We start from the raw sequence: 16,825 nt of genomic DNA, 5'->3' as shown, positions 1-16,825 counted from the left end.
AGATGACGACCACAGACTATTCTAGACAGTCCAGTGGAACGCTAGCAGGCTCGCAACCTGTAGGTGTTTATTTGAACTGTGTGCTCACCAACAATACTCCATCCCCCCCATGGTTGCCTTATTTGACATGAATTGCTGAGGAACCCCCGAAGCATGTGTTGTCACCCCGATGAAAGTCCTTAGACTAGGTCCCTTGTGTTAGATGTTTTAGGGACGTAGAGTGAGGATAACACGAACGGGTAATCGGGTTTGTTTGGTTTGATAAAGTTAATAAACTTATTTATTGTGGGTTGAAAACCCTATGTACTCACCAGGTTTCCCAACCTGACCCACTCAATTTATTTATATCACATGTGTTGATATGAAGTCACATTACACTGAGAGATTAAGGAGATATAAATCACTAGTGATAATGAATGTAAGTTCTATTTATGCTTATGTTTCTGTATTGACGATGACATCCCAAATGTTTTAAAATTAATAAAAAAAATACTTTTCTTCAGAAATGCTTTGATAACGTATTTATCATGTTTTACTGGGAACAAATTCCGCAACATTTTTATTAAAAGAGGTACTCTGATTTTTGTAAAGCATAAACAAAATCGGTCTTTTTTGGCCGTGAAAATGGGGATGTCACAGATCACACAGGATGTGCATTGATTATCGAGAGCTGAACAAGCTAACGGTGAAATGTCGTTATCCGTTACCGAGGATCGATGATTTGTTCGATCAACTACAGGGTGCGTCTTGGTTTTCCAAGATTGATCTTCGATCAACTACTGCGAGGCGGCCATCTACGCGGGGCGTAGCCTTCGTACGTGGGGCGTACATGCGAGCCGTGTCCTCTGATCGGAACCCGGGTCTCGGACGTGGCAATCTTATCCGATACGTGTGCTTCGTGTGAAGAGAGAAGGACGTGGCCGACTTCTGACCCCGCATGCGAACGCTGGGCGTACCTCCTCGGATAAGGCTTCGAATTTTCATTTACTTTTATTTAAAAACTTCGAAAATTCATGTCTTTTGCGCACGAGCTCCGTTTTTGACGTTCTTTATATCCACGCATAGGCGAGAATATACTCTACAACTTTCGTTTAGACTCCATCGGCTAATTTTGACTTTATTTTTATTATTATATTTTTAACGGGCCGGGACATGAAAAGTCCGTTAAAAATTCATAACTTCTTCATCCGACGGTCGTTTTCTTCTGTATTTTTACCGTTGTACTACTATTGACGAGACCTTCGATTCTGGTTTAGGTTGCGTTGGCTAAAATCACTCGATCTTTATTTCGAGTTTTTAGTTGTCTACTGCTATTCCGAAACTCAGAAAAATCATAACTTCCTCGTACGAAGTCAGATTTGGACGTTCTTTTTATGAAAATTATCGGTTTAACGAATACTACGACTTTAGTTTAGATCACTAAAGCTAAAAAGTAGTTTATCGAAAACTCATTTTTTACGTCATACGGCGTCGTGCCGGTTCTGTCGCGAAACTTCAATAAGTCATAACTTCTTCGTTATAACTCGGATTTCGATGAGGTCTTCGCCTAAATGTTTCTAACGAGATTCTTTACAACTTTTAATAACATTATTTTTACTTATTTCCAACTTTATATTTTCGTTAATTTCGATATTTGACATTAGATTGGAATCTCATAAGACTTCCAATATTTTCCGAGTGATTCTAAACATAGTTTTATTTCATTTCTAGTAAAAACTATCTGTTAGAACTCAACGCTTAAATTCATATAATATTTCATTATATTATTCACTTTTAAAATTACATAACACGATAACTGAACGTGTATGTTACAAATACCTCCTCCTTTTGAGGATTTCGTCACCGAAATCATTACGAATTAAACAAATGGTGATATTTCGTTCCTATCTCATTCTTATTTTCGCAAGTATAATTTGGGCCTCGATGGTGTTTCCACTTGACGTGCACCAATTCCAAGACATATGCACAAAGCATATCTTCTATTGTTTGGATTGTTCTCTCTGTCTGGCCATCTGTCTGGGGATGATAAGTTGTGCTAAGAGTAACACGAGATTCCAATTCATGTTGCATACTCGCCCAAAAATGAGAAGTGAAGCGAGTATTACGATCAGAAATAATCTTCAGTGGTACACATCATTTATAGTTTTCTTCTCCTCTTTGAGATATCAACTGTATAAACCAGATAGATAGAACACCCCCTTCAATATAAATTTACAAGTTTTTAAGAAAGAATTTATCTTTAAGATTTTTAAGTCTTTGTTCACTGTTGACATAAATAAGATCCTTCCCTTCGATAGGGTTGCGTACCATCTTTTCGTAACACCAGACTTCTGCGTGGTTCTTTAACAACCAATCCATGTTGAGAATAATATCAAAGTTGGGCAAGAAGATAGGAATCAGGTTAGCAAGAAAACTGTAACCTTCAGTTTCTATGAGAAAATCTCTATGGACTTTACCAGCAAGTAATGATACACTTCCTATGGTATCTACATGAAATGAATGGGCGAATGAATAACAAGCAATTTGGAAGGAATACACGAATTCATGAGACACAAAAGAATTTGAGGCACCAGAATCAAATAATATATGAGCAAGTCTAGAGTTGACGAGAAATGAACCATTCACAATATTCGGGTCCTCGTGTGCCTCCTCTACGGTAATATGAAATGTACGGCCTTTAACTAAACGATTGTCAAACTCTTCAAACTTCTTAATTGATGGCGGTGCTCAAATCTGCACTCGCTCTTCATTCTCTATCGGGCCTTCGGTCCTAATCTCTGAGAAAAATCAATTCTCATTGCAGACTCTTACTCCTTCTTGAATTTGGGTTATAGACTCAACCCAAGATAAGGTTTTCACTTTTGCTACAATAACAACTCGAATGGTCATATTCTAATGACCTTTGATTTTATAACGCAAAAGACACATAACAAACCATACTCTTGTATTAGAATCAGATCGAACAGATCGAGCTGATGGAATAGAGAAAACAGAGACAGTTTGATCAACACGTGGATGCTTCGGAACAGAAGGAGTGGCACCACGTATTTCTAAGTCATGATCACGCTTTCGTGCATAGTCAACAACTTTGTCGAATGATAGAATATATTAGTTAATTACGAATTCACGGATTTCATACCGTAATCCTTCCATAAATAACTAAATTTTCATCGTCTTCATAATAGGTAACATCTCTAGCTAATGATTGCTCAATCCTTTAATGAAGATCATTATATTTCTATCGACTACCTTGACCATCTACTTCTTCAATTCTCTGACTGGAATTTCATCACTACACGAGACATGGTTCTCTTAACCAATCAATTCACTTCACAGAGTTATTTTAATCTGAGTCGATTCTTTATGACCACTAAGTTATGAACGAAAATCATCTTCTTAGTCATCACCGAAACGATGGTAACAACATATTTGAACAAAAACGGAATCAATTACTAGTTTCTTGGTAACCTTGTGACTTTCCCTGATCCAAGTGTGAGTCCTATGCTTCCAGTAGTATAGGCCTCTACTACTATCCACACCTACTCATACTCGTCCCAAGTATTGTCGTGCAGTTCCCAAGTCACCATTCAAAAGTTTTCACAAAAAAACTTTTCACACCTGAGTGTCTTCAAACAAGTACATAGTACAATTTCTCCTAGACTCAACTAGGGATTTCACGTTTCTATCAAACATATCTTGGATTTCTTAAATTCATTTTTTTCTATAATTCTTTTATACATAAGCTCGATCTAGCATATCCTAATATTTTTCCTAAGTCGAAAGGAATTTCACTTCCATATTCTTCATATAAATTCTTTCTCGGATAGTGTCTACTCTGCAAGACACACTATACCATACTTTATTCTAGCAGTGTGGAGATAAACGATTTCCAACTACCTGTATCATCTTCTATCTCATGCAAGTCATTATGCATATTTTTTCATTTCATTATCCTTCTATGACATCGTCATTCCTGTATATGAGTAAGTCTTCTTCTCGTGGTTGTATCTTTTAAGTCTTCTTCATAGGAGTCTATCCAAAGAAATCCGCATTATAGCTGCATCTCAGCATGTTCTACTAGCTTCAACTTGGTTCTATGTCATTCCTAACTACAACATCTCTTCTCATATAATACTATGAATGTAAATCTTCTTCAACTAAGTACTCTACCTTACTCTAACAAGTAAGTTACTCAGCCTTTTCACAACCAAATAACCTATTTCACCATCCTAATCATGTATGTTAAAGTCGACTTAACACATAATGGAACTTTCATAAGGATGTGATAGAAGTCAATTGTCACTCAGTATTACTAAATACTAAGTCTGAGCATCCTGTATAGGGTTACTACTTGAACTATATACTACATCAAAATGTTTAGGCAAAGTCTTGGCCTATTAAGTCTGAAAACTTCATTAGCCTTTCCTTTGATCTTCATTTAATTCTTCTAAATCTTGCACAACATCAATTGCGATACTGTCGAAGTATTGATCACCATCTTCGGTTCTTCTGACTCTACAAACAATCATTGCTTCAATCTGGACAGTGGTGAAACAACTTTATAGATTGCACCAACACATTTATCTCGTCCAAATATGTTTCATACGCACATCATTCTTCCAAAGATGTTATTATTTCATCAAACATACTTTAAATGTACAATACCACTCTATAGGTATTAATACACTATTTACGATAACACCTCATAAATATTATTTTACGATATCCCTCGATCGTTTATCTATAAAATTATCGGTGTCGACTATCATAAGTCTCTTTATCACTTCGAAAAGTTTCTTATCAGATATAACACGGAAATTTTTAGAATCTGAAATACTTAAATTTTTTTCTTCCAAACCAAGGTCGGCAACAGACCTTAAACTTTCTCAAGTAATAGCAATATAGGTAAGCAACCTAAGGCACGCTATATCCATTTATCATTTAGCACATATTAGAATATAAGGCATATCTCCTCTAATATTCTAGTGCTTGTGTTCATTTAGGTATTCAACCTAAAATATATTAGATACACATCGTATGATCATCCCTTAGTAATCCATGTTTAAGTCTAGAAATTCTCAAAATTCCTAGTTCACTTAAATTAATTCTCTGAAAATTTTGAAATAACTTAATATCTTAAAATACTAGGGTTTATCACTACCCAATACCCCACTTAAATCTTTCCTATGTTTTGTATCCATATACTCCTAATGAATCCGTTCATATATTGAACTTCTGACGGTTTAAGTCTAAATACCAATACGTGATATTTAGTTCACTTAAACTACTGCTATGATACCATGATTGAAAGAACCTGAACTTTCATAAACTTTCGTATTTCTGAAAGACCCAAACTTTCATACTTGACAATTGTTACTCCAAAACATGCTACATGCATATTCAAAAAAACAATATTTTACATTGATAATTTGATTACAAAAGACTGGATACAAACCGACTAAGTTTTAGTATATTACATAACTACCCAGGATATTATAATTTTTATACAAACATAAACCCAAATACAAAAGTAATAGTATAAACTATTCTAAATCTTCCAATAGTATATGACTATACTGGATGTTTATTTCCTGCAAATGTTAAACACTGAGAGGGGTAAGCGGTGACGCTTAGTGAGTTCAATAATAGATACAATATAACATTATGCCATATATATACTTTAATATGGCAGAAGCAAAGGGGTACAAGGAACAACAAAGGCATATGTGAAATGCAACAAGCTTTCAATATCAATCGATGATTTGATTCAATGATATACAATCAATGAGACATAACAATTTCAATACTTGATATACATCAATAACACTTCGGCCCAAATGGCACAGAAGACATACAATTTCTGATTAAACATTTTGGTAGATTTCAGGCTTTCAACTCTGTCTAACCTTCTGCCAATGTCATAGAATAGAAGTCATTCTCTTACGAGACATGCTCTACATGGCCAGAGGCTACATACCAATACCACTGTGAATCTAAGTCCTTTCACTGATCACATGGCCAAAGGTACAGCTTTGCTATCAAAATAGCAGAAATAATAACACAAGATGATAACACGGAAAAGCACATAGCACATATAACACATAACATACAATTGTTCCTATATATTGAACTCACCGTGAAATAACCGAAGGAATAAATGATATTTTGGGCAGCACTTTGGCTCTAAATATGATTTTCTATGATGAAACCGGGGATTTTATGTAACGCCCCGTTCCTGGTACGCATTTTTAATTATTATTCTTCTTGTTTTAGAAGCTACTCGACGAGTCAATAGCCCTAACTCGTCGAGTAGCAGCGGGTCTGCACGTGGTTTGGGCGTGCCGACTCGACGAGTCGGTTATTCCCGACTTGGCGAGTCCGCGAGTCTGGATGAAACCCTAAATCCCAGGGTTTGTACCCTATTTAAACGTCATTATAGCCTCCCACCCCAGCCTCTAGCACCTTTAGAGCATTTCTCTGTAAAACCCTAGTCCCCATTGTTTAGCTTGAGTGTTTTGTGATAGCTTAGGAGTTGTAGAAGAGAAGGAAGGAAAGAAGATCAATAGAAGAGAAAGGAGATCCAAGAGCTAGTTTCCATCTGCTTCTTATTCTAGTAATAAAGTTATTACCTTGCTTGTTCTTCCATTAAACCCTCTTTTATGCTTGATTATGTCTCTTTTGGAGCTTTATATGATTCAAACTCGAGATTTGAGCTCTCCTTAGGATGGAGACCATAGATCTGGATGTTACTGAGCTCTAGGAACTCAATATAGCTACCTTTATGCAATTATAGCCTTGTTCCAAACCCTAAGTGCTTAGTGTAGGATGATTTTGGTGTTTTAGCCCCATTCTCGTGTGCATGCACGTAAAGTTGGAAACTTTACGTGCAAAACCAGCCCTAGAAGCCCAGATCTATGAATTGGATGCACTGAAATCGACTAGAATCGACTGTATAAGAATGCATGCAAGAGACTCGGCGAGTCCATGTCGTGACTCAGCGAGTCCAAGGCAATCTTCTTGCCTCAAGAACAGACTCGACGAGTTGTTCATACAACTCGGCGAGTCACTGTCTGGACGTGTTCTTATGATGAAGGAGAACTCGACGAGTTGTTCATACAACTCAGCGAGTCGGATGAAGCTAGATTCGACGTTAGTACGGAAGGAGAACTCGTCGAGTTGTTGCCAAACTCGACGAGTTGAAGCGAATAGAGGATTAGAAGAGGTGTTAGGGACTCGGCGAGTTGGCGGCCCAATTAGTCATTTTACCCTGAGAACAGTTATCAGTATCTGATTCAGTGTCTATGGAATTTGTAGCCGGGGAGTTCCGGAGCAGCAATCAGCCAGTTTCAGATTTAGCATCTCAGCTGCCAGCGTTACGAGGTGAGTTTCCTTTCTAGTAGGAATGGGTCTACGGCCACAATGCCGACCCGTTTAGTTAGCAGTAGTTCCGGACTTCGGTCCGATGCAGCAGTTCAGTGTGCTTGAGGTCTTTGTGATTCAAGCATGTCTTTGTGTTATGTGTTCCGGACTTCGGTCTGATGCAGTATGCAGTATATGTGTTCATGCTAGTAGTTACGATTATGCTATGCTATCTTCAGTCAGTTTCCGGACTTCGGTCCGATGCAGAGGGCAAGGCCCTGGTTAGTTCCGGACTTCAGTCCGATGCAGTTTCCGGACTTTGGTCCGATGCAGAGGGCAAGGCCCTGGGTAGTTCCGGACTTCGGTCCGATGCAGTTTCCGGACTTCGGCTCGATGCAGAGGGCAAGGCCCTGGTTAGTTCCAGACTTCGGTCCGATGCAGTTTCTGGACTTCGGTCCGATGCAGTGGGCAAGGCCCAATATGTGTGTATATGTTTGTATGGTATGTGGTGGTTTGGGGGAGCTCACTAAGCTTCGTGCTTACAGTTTCAGTTTTGGTTTCAGGTACTTCCGCCAGCAAGGGAAAGAGCTCGGGATGATGGCATGGCACACACCACAGTTTTATCCTGGGAGTTTGTTCAGATGTTTGATATGATAGTGACATTAGTTTGATTTGATACTTTTACTATGGCGTTTTGAGACATACGATTCATGGTTTTATTATATGGCATTTGATATTGTGGGTTTTTAGTAATATTAAAACAAAAATTTTCGGGTTGCATTTTTGGGTGTTTCATTTTAGTTGAAAACCGGCCTTACACGGGCAGATTTTAGGCTTGTAAATAAAATTTTCTCGGGAACTTCGGAGCGTCGGGGCTTGCTTCGGGTGTTGGGAATGATACCGGGACTTCGGAGGGTTAAAAGTGGGCTAAAAATGTGAAAAAGGGTGAAAGAGATCAAAAAATGTAACATAAATCCGGAGACCCTCGGTCTCTATTTATAGGGGACCGAAGCTGCTGACTACGCTAAGCGTAAGTCCTCTGTACGCTGGGCGTACTGCGAGGCGACCATCTACGTGGGGCGTAGCCTTCGTATGCGGGGTGTACATGCGAGGCGTGTCCTCTGATCGGAACCCGGGTCTCGGACGTGGCAGTCTTATCCGATACGTGTGCTTCGTGCGAAGAGAGAAGGACGTGGCCGACTTCTGACCCCGCATGCGAACGCTGGGTGTACCTCCTCGGATAAGGCTTCGAATTTTCATTTATTTTTATTTAAAAACTTCGAAAATTCATATCTTTTGGGTACGAGCTCCGTTTTTGACGCTCTTTATATCCACGCGTAGGAGAGAATATACTCTACAACTTTCGTTTAGACTCCGTTGGCTAATTTTGACTTTATTTTTATTATTATATTTTTAACGGGCCGGGACAAGAAAAATTTGTTAAAAATTCATAACTTCTTCATCCGACGTCCGTTTTCTTTTGTCTTTTTACCGTTGTACTACTATTGACGAGACCTTTGATTCTCGTTTAGGTTGCGTTGGCTAAAAATCACTCGATCTTTATTTCGAGTTTTTAGCTGTTTACTGCTATTCCGAAACTCAGAAAAATCATAACTTCCTCATACGAAGTCAGATTTGGACGTTCTTTTTATGAAAATTCTCGGTTTAACGAATACTACGACTTTCGTTTAGATCACTAAAGCTAAAAAGTAGTTTATCGAAAACTCACTTTTTACGTCATACGGCGTCGTGCAAGTTCTGTCGCGAAACTTCAATAAGTCATAACTTCTTCGTTATAACTCGGATTTCGATGAGGTTTTCGCCTAAATGGTTCTAACAAGATTCTTTAAAACTTTTAATAACATTATTTTTACTTATTTCCAACTTTATATTTTCGTTAATTTCGATATTTGACATTAGATTCGAATCTCATAAGACTTCCAATATTTTCCGAGTGATTCTAAACATAGTTTTACTTCATTTCTAGTAAAAACTATCTGTTAGAACTCAACGCTCAAATTCATATTATATTTTATTATATTATTCACTTTTAAAATTACATAACACGATAATTGAACGTGTATGTTACATTCGGGGTCAGTATCCCTTGTTTATTCGGGATAGTCGAGGCCTTCTGACACAGTGTGGTGGGGTGTGGGTACCAGTGACTGGAGGAGTGAGACAGAAGATATTGGAGGAGGCACACAAGTCCAAGTTCTCTATACATCCGGGGGCTACGAAAATGTATAGAGATTTGAGACTGAGCTATTGGTGGCCCTACATGAAGCGGGAGATCGCCTGGTTCGTGGAGTGGTGCTTAACCTGCAGGAAGGTCAAGGCTGAACATCAGCAGCCGCATGACAAGGTTCAACCGCTACCCATTCCCATGTAGAAGTGGGAAGAGATCACTATGGACTTCATCACGAAGTTACAGAGGGCGACGAGGGGTGTGGACGCCATATGGGTGATTATGGACAGGTTGACGAAGAGTGCCCACTTTATTCCAATCTCTGAGAGTATATCCTCTAAGAAGTTAGCGGATATTTATGTGCGAGAGGTGGTGGCTAGACACGAGGTTCCAGTATCGGTAGTCTCTGACAGAGATGTTCGATTTACATCTAGATTCTGGAAGAAGTTCCACGAGGAACTGGGCACTCAATTGCATTTTAGCACGGCGTACCACCCCCAGACAGATGGCCAAAGTGAGAGGACGACCCAAACACTCGAGGATATGCTTCGGGCATGGGTGTTGGATTTTAGAGGTAGTTGGGATACATACCTCCCGTTGGCAGAGTTTTCATACAATAACAATTATCATGCCAGTATCGACTGACCTCCATTTGAGATGTTGTATGGTCGGAGGTGTAGGAACCCGATTTGTTGGGGTGAGGTTGGACAACGAGTCATGGGGAGCACTAAGGTACTGCTCAAGACTACCGGGCTGATTCAGCAGGTGCGCGACCGGCTGCGAGTCGCGCAGAGCCGTCAGAAATGCTATGCTGACCGTCGGCGATCGGATCTTGAGTTCCAGGTGGGGGACTTCGTGTTACTAAACATGTCGCCATGGAAGGGAGTTATCAGGTTTCGGAAGAGAGGCAAGTTGGGGCCCCGATATATTGGACAGTTCAGGATTACGGCCCGGGTAGGCAATGTGGCCTATCGTTTGGAGCTATCGGATGAGCTTAGCCAGATTTACAACACCTTCCATGTGTCACAGCTTCGGAAGTGTGTCACCGACGAATCCACGATCATTTCTATGGACGACCTTCAGGTGGACGAGATCCTGAACTACATTGAGAGGCCCGTTGCGATTTTGGATAGGAAGACCATGGTTCATCGAAACAAGGAAGTGAAGCTAGTAAAGGTGCAATGGCAGCACCGAAGGGACTCCGAATGGACATGGGAACCGGAGGTTGAGATGCGGGAGCATTACCCCGATCTGTTTGCATCTACGGACTTCGAGGACAAAGTCTAGTTCAAGTGGGGGAGAGTTGTAACACTCCAAATCAGGTGTTACCTTTGAAGCCCTTGGAATTTTAAATATTGCATAATAAGTCCCTTAAGTTCGCTGGGCGTACTTCATGGGTACTCTTAGCGTACCATGCATGGATGATCACGGAGGGCCAGCATGTAGGTTGGGTGTACCAAAGGGTACGCGGGGCGTACGTGACAGATGTTCAAACCCTAATTTCTGGACTTGAGACCTATATAAGCATCCTTATCTCATTTGAGCTTCACCCTAACCAGCCTCCTTCACCTTCAAACGTCCCTGAAAACCCTAAAATCATTAGAGATTGTGTTCTTGAGCTTTTAAGTGTTTAAACACCATCCTTTTGTTTGTTAGCTACTAAGAAGAAGAGGAAACAAGCTTAAACGAAGAGGAGCTTCTGGATCTTACATTTTGAGCAGTCTAGGAAGCTTACCGAGGTAAAAAGCTTTCACCTTGGTTATCATTTCCATTTCTAGAGCTAGGGTTTTCTCCTTAGGCCCTTTTTGTGTTCTTGAACCACCTCTTGAGAGTTTGAGCAACTACAGAGCTTAGTGAGGATAGATCTGAAGTCCTTTGGTCCATTCATAGCATAAAAATAGACTCTTGATGGGTGTTTTGACCTCATGCATGGATTTAGACTCTTGGAAAGGTCTTAATGGGTTGTTGGGAACATATGGGACATGCAAAGGCATAAAGTTGCCAACTTTATGCCTTAGGACGTCTTAATGAAATCAGATCTAAAGTTTGGACGTTAGAACATTGAGTATTAAGCACTTAAGGGAAAATGTGCTTAATCTGTTTGTACGTTGGGCGTAACTTAGAGTACGCAGCGCGTACGACTCAGGACTCAGTACGCTGCACGTACCAGGGTGGTACTCAAGGCGTACGCACATCATATGGACTCGGACTTGTTTTGGGCTTGTAAGCCTTTGGGCCTTAATTAGTCATTGGTCTTGGTCACGTTTTGGAGTTAGTAGGCCAACTTATATGTTTTGGGCCATGGTTCCTATGGTTTGGATTTATTGGGCCATGAGTCCCATTAATGATTTTGGACATGGACTTTGGGCCTATTAGCAAAGGAGGACTTTTTGGGCCATTGTGAAAGGACTTGGGGTTTGGGTTCTTCAATTGGATTATGTTTAGCCCTAACCTTGGGTAATGGTATTATTGTTCAGCACTGGTGGTTACAGACTGTTAGGAGAGTATCTTTCGGATTCAGCAGAGAAAGGTGAGTCTCCTCACCATACCAATGGGTCTAAGGCACCAAGGCCGACCCATTTTGTGATATGTGGTACACTAGCTATAATAGAGATATGTGGTATGATAGTTAGCTATATGCTAAATGGTATGCTAGTGATTATTTGATACTTGCAGGGAAGACTATAGGGGAGCCCATGGCACTTGGATAAGACCATGTGGGGGAGCCATGGCTTAATAGTTAAAGACCATGGGGGAGCCCATGGCAGTCGAATGGAAGACCATGTGGGGGAGCCGATGGCTTGTCGGTTAAAGACCATGGGGGGAGCCCATGACACTTTGGTATAAGATCATGTGGGGTGAGCCCATGACATCCTTATATGTTTGTATGCATGGCTTATGTGGTATATGTAGCTTTTATAGCTAATATGATATGTGTTTATGTGGATTGTGTGTGGGGTATGCTCTGGAGAACTCACTAAGCATTAGCTTATATTTTGTTGATTTGTTTCAGGTACATCTGAGCCTAAGGGAAAGGGCAAGGCTTGATGGCACGACGTGCACTCTCTGGCATTTGTTTTGATGGGACACTCTGATGTTTTGAATAAAATGTTAATGTTATGAATTTTGAAAATAGTGGTTAATGTTACTTCACATTTTATGGGAATGTTTGGTTAATTAAAAATGAAAAATTTATTTGAAATTTTGTGGTCGTTACATACATCATACATGGTCTCATACAGCACACTACGCCACAACTGGTAGATCACCAAATGAGTGTATAGGTTTATATAATCAGTAGCGAGATAGACATTCGAACACGTTATCCCACTCTAGAGCCACAACAAACAAGGAACATGCAAGAAAACCTAGATCAAGAGTTCTCAAGCTATCATACATTACTACATATAACCCCTAGGGCACTCAACTGGATGACCACCAACCTACTGATACTCTAACCGACATATCACTACCCCTTATATCGTACAATGCAAGGATATACATTGTAACACATAGTATAGTGAGGAAACTCACCTGATCTGCAGAACTGGAGAAACACTGCTACATTCACGACTCCTCGTACTGGACAGACCCACAAACCGACTATCACCTAAAAAAAGGTCAAACATTAATCAATCAACTCAAATCCTTTAAGTTAGACCCAAGGTCAAATTGGTCAAAAATTAATGATCAAAGTCAACCTCAGTTGACCACTACATCATGGCCAAGCATAGACCACATCATGGCAGCCTCACGACAAAACAATCATGAGAAGTCCCGCCACCATGGCGTGGTGATCATACCACCACGTCATGGGATCCGTCCTTATCAATTTCTTTCAATATGAATCCACAGTTTACCCTTTTAGCCCTCAACATTCAAAATCCATTTCAATTCAGTTCCAATACTAACCAAACAACCCTCCGCTTTGAGAATCTTTTGCAAAACTAATCCCGAAATTACCTTTTAATCCTAGAATTACACTTAGCCCCCAAAAATCTAACTTATGACATGTTCAGCCCTTCCTTCTCTAAACATTACAATTTAAGTCCCTATTTTACTCTTTAGCCCTTGCTTCGCAAACTTTCTTACAATAAAGACCCCAAATTTTTAGGAATTATGTTATTTAGCCCTTATGACACACAATGGTAACTTATTACGGATTTAAGGCCTCTATTCGTTTATTAATTTTATCCATTTATTTATTTAATAAACGGGATGTTACAATTTGTGTTGTGCTGTGTGTGGTATTTTGGGGAACTCACTAAGCTTTTTGCTTACGATTTGTGGTTTACATGTATCAGGTTTTCTTATATTAAAGGAGGGGCACGACGCGATTGCATCGCATCAATGGGGGACTTGTGCACATGATAACTTTTAACGATACTATGATAAATGTTTTAAGATCTTGTAGTTGTGATGTGAATAAACACTTAATGTTTTAATTGAAAATTTTGGGTTGAAATTTGGGGCGTTACATATAACTTTTGATCTCATAATTATTTTTTATATATAAGTATTCATATATATACCCTAATTATGGTTATTTGAAAACAAGATATTTGGGCAAAGTAACAATTAGGTACGGTGCATATCTCTATATTTGACCATCATAACTTCTAGGTACTACGTTATCCTAGGGATTTGGCCATTATAATATCTAGGTATTATCTCTTCCTAGACTATCGGGTATCATATCTCTTAGGCATAATATCATAACTTACAACTAGGCATAGTATCTATAGCTACATTATCCTAAGGCTTTAAACTTTATAAAATAATTTGATATTTATAGACATAAATATATTTTGATAAAACCATTTGATAAGCATGCATTCCCCCCGTAAAACATTTATAATAGTAAAATATCGGTCGTGAACTCACTCTTGTAGCGTATTCCGAAGCATCCAAGCCATTGCACCCGAAGCTTCGCACCATTGGGAGGACTTCCGAAACAGCTTGAGAGGTATAGAGAGGGTTTGGGATTAGAAAATCAGAAAGTGAGCACCTCTATTTAGAGTGGTTGTGCATGCGACACTCTTCATCCACGGCGTGCACTCGCTTTGTGGCTCCATCCAGACCTTGCCATGTATCACACTTCTAATGGTCCACGTCTCCCTAATCTTCGATGAATTTGCGTGTCAGGTATATGCCACGGGCATGGCACGTAATTGGCGTGCACCCTTAAATCTTTTACAAAAATTCATATCTTCCTCATATGAATCTTGTTTCTTACCCTCTTTATATACTTGTGTAGCTCCCTACTAGTACTACAAGTTTCCTTAAGGTCGCGTTGCCAAATTTTGACTTTCATTTTTAACCCCTATTTTATATTTTTCTAAAAATCATATCTCCTTCATAAGAACTCCATTTTTTATTTTATTTTTTCTTTAAAAGTCCTTATCTCTCAGAGTACTACAAATTTCCTTTTAGTGACGTTATCCGAAACTCAACCAAGTTCTTTATGCTATTTTGACGTTAATAGCGTTATTAATGCGGTTGGTTTTTATCTTTTTATAAAATCATAACTCCTCCAATCAGAGTCAGATTTTGCAACACTTATATCATTGGAACCACTTTATTGTGTACTTTCCAAATACACTAACAATCATAAAATTGATATAACTTTTTGGTCGCTCATTTTTGACCCTATAATCATTTAACTGATCATATTTTCCTTCAATATGAAAAGTTTTATCCTTATCATCGGTTGATGTTAATCTCTAGTGACAATTGGTGACGGGAAATTCCCAATTGTTACATTCTCCCCCTGTTTTAGGAATTTCGTCCTTGAAAGTCGGAACTTATGGTAATCTTAAGTGGGGGGCAGGTTTCTTAATCAGGAAATCGATTCCATTTCCTATCTGCTGGGACAACTAAATTTCCTTTTTGGTTTTCTACTTCTAATTCTTTAACTTTATCATTAACATCTAATATTTGTCTTTTGAAATCCTACTTGATCTTATCCCTATTTTACACCAATAGGAAACCTAAATCTTTTATCTCTATATTGGTGTGGATTTCTAGAAGGATTTCTATTTTTATTTGTCTATCACTACATGCATTCAAAATAGACCTTTATATATAAAAATATTGAATACAACTTCAAGGGTTTCCAATTCCCTTGCTCAAACATTACATAATTATTCCTATGGGTCTTTTTCCTAAACCTCCTTATTCTAACATCTATGTGACCTGTCCTTCCACAGTTATTACACCCAAACTTCTCACACTTGCCCAGATGATGAATTCCAAGATTGATGTACAAGGGAGTCTTCCCAAGTATCCCCTTGGTGAAGTGGGTGATATCTCATGAGGCTTCCTTTCCTATATTTCCTTCCACAAGGGTCGACTAGATTTTCCATTGACGATTCCTCCCCACTTGTTCTTAAGTTCTTTGAACTTCTTCTTACTCATTCTTAGGTTCCAGGGCACATGATCCTTGAGATTGAAGGCTAAATATTTAGCTTCCTTATAGGAATTAGGCTGGTGCGACTGTACTTCGACTCTGATATGGGGAGCTAACCCTTGGAGATATGCATTGATCTTCTGGATCTCCAAGTTGACCAATTCAGGGCATATGGTGACTAGGTACTCAAAGCGTACCGTATAGAAAGCCAAGTCTGACACTTTGGTGCTCAGATTATTGAATTCCTGCTCGGGTCGTGCCACATCTCTGCCAGAATGGAATTCCTTTATCATCTTCTTCTTCAACTCTTCTCAGGGAGTTGCATAGGCTCCGTCTACTCCCAAATCCTTAACCTGGATACTCCACCATAGGAGAGCTTATCCCATAAACATGCAAGTTGCAAACGTAACTCTATGTTCACTAGCAAACTTGCTCTCTATCTCTTTCGCTCAATAGATCACACTATCTATTCCCATGTCTCCATAAAATGATCCCGGCTTGCTGTTGAGAAAATCTTGATAGGTTCCTGTCAATTGACCACCTTCCTTATTGCTTCCCTCTTCCTTAATATCTCTGAGATTCTCTAATGTATCAAAGACTTGACTCTGAATCATTGTCTGAATGGTGGTCGGGTCAATCAAGGTTAACATAGCAGGGTTGTTGTCCTGAAATAACGGCAAGAAGGTTATTTTTTGTTCCTAAGGGGTTAACACTACTTTTTCATTTGTAGGGTACTATAGTTGCTCTCCCAACAACTTCTCTCCTTATTACTTGTTTAAATAGAGACTTTACTGGTATCTTTTCTTTTATTGTCGTTTTCTCTTGTATCACGACATACTATCAACTCTTATTATGAACTGGGTTCCTAG

The sequence above is a fragment of the Lactuca virosa genome, chromosome 5 (genome assembly GCF_052849685.1).
Source record: "Lactuca virosa cultivar CGN04683 chromosome 5, Lactuca_virosa_CGN04683_v6, whole genome shotgun sequence".
Taxonomy (NCBI): Eukaryota; Viridiplantae; Streptophyta; class Magnoliopsida; order Asterales; family Asteraceae; genus Lactuca; species Lactuca virosa.
The sequence above is the reverse complement of the archived record's forward strand: the minus strand, read 5'-3'. Positions refer to the sequence as shown.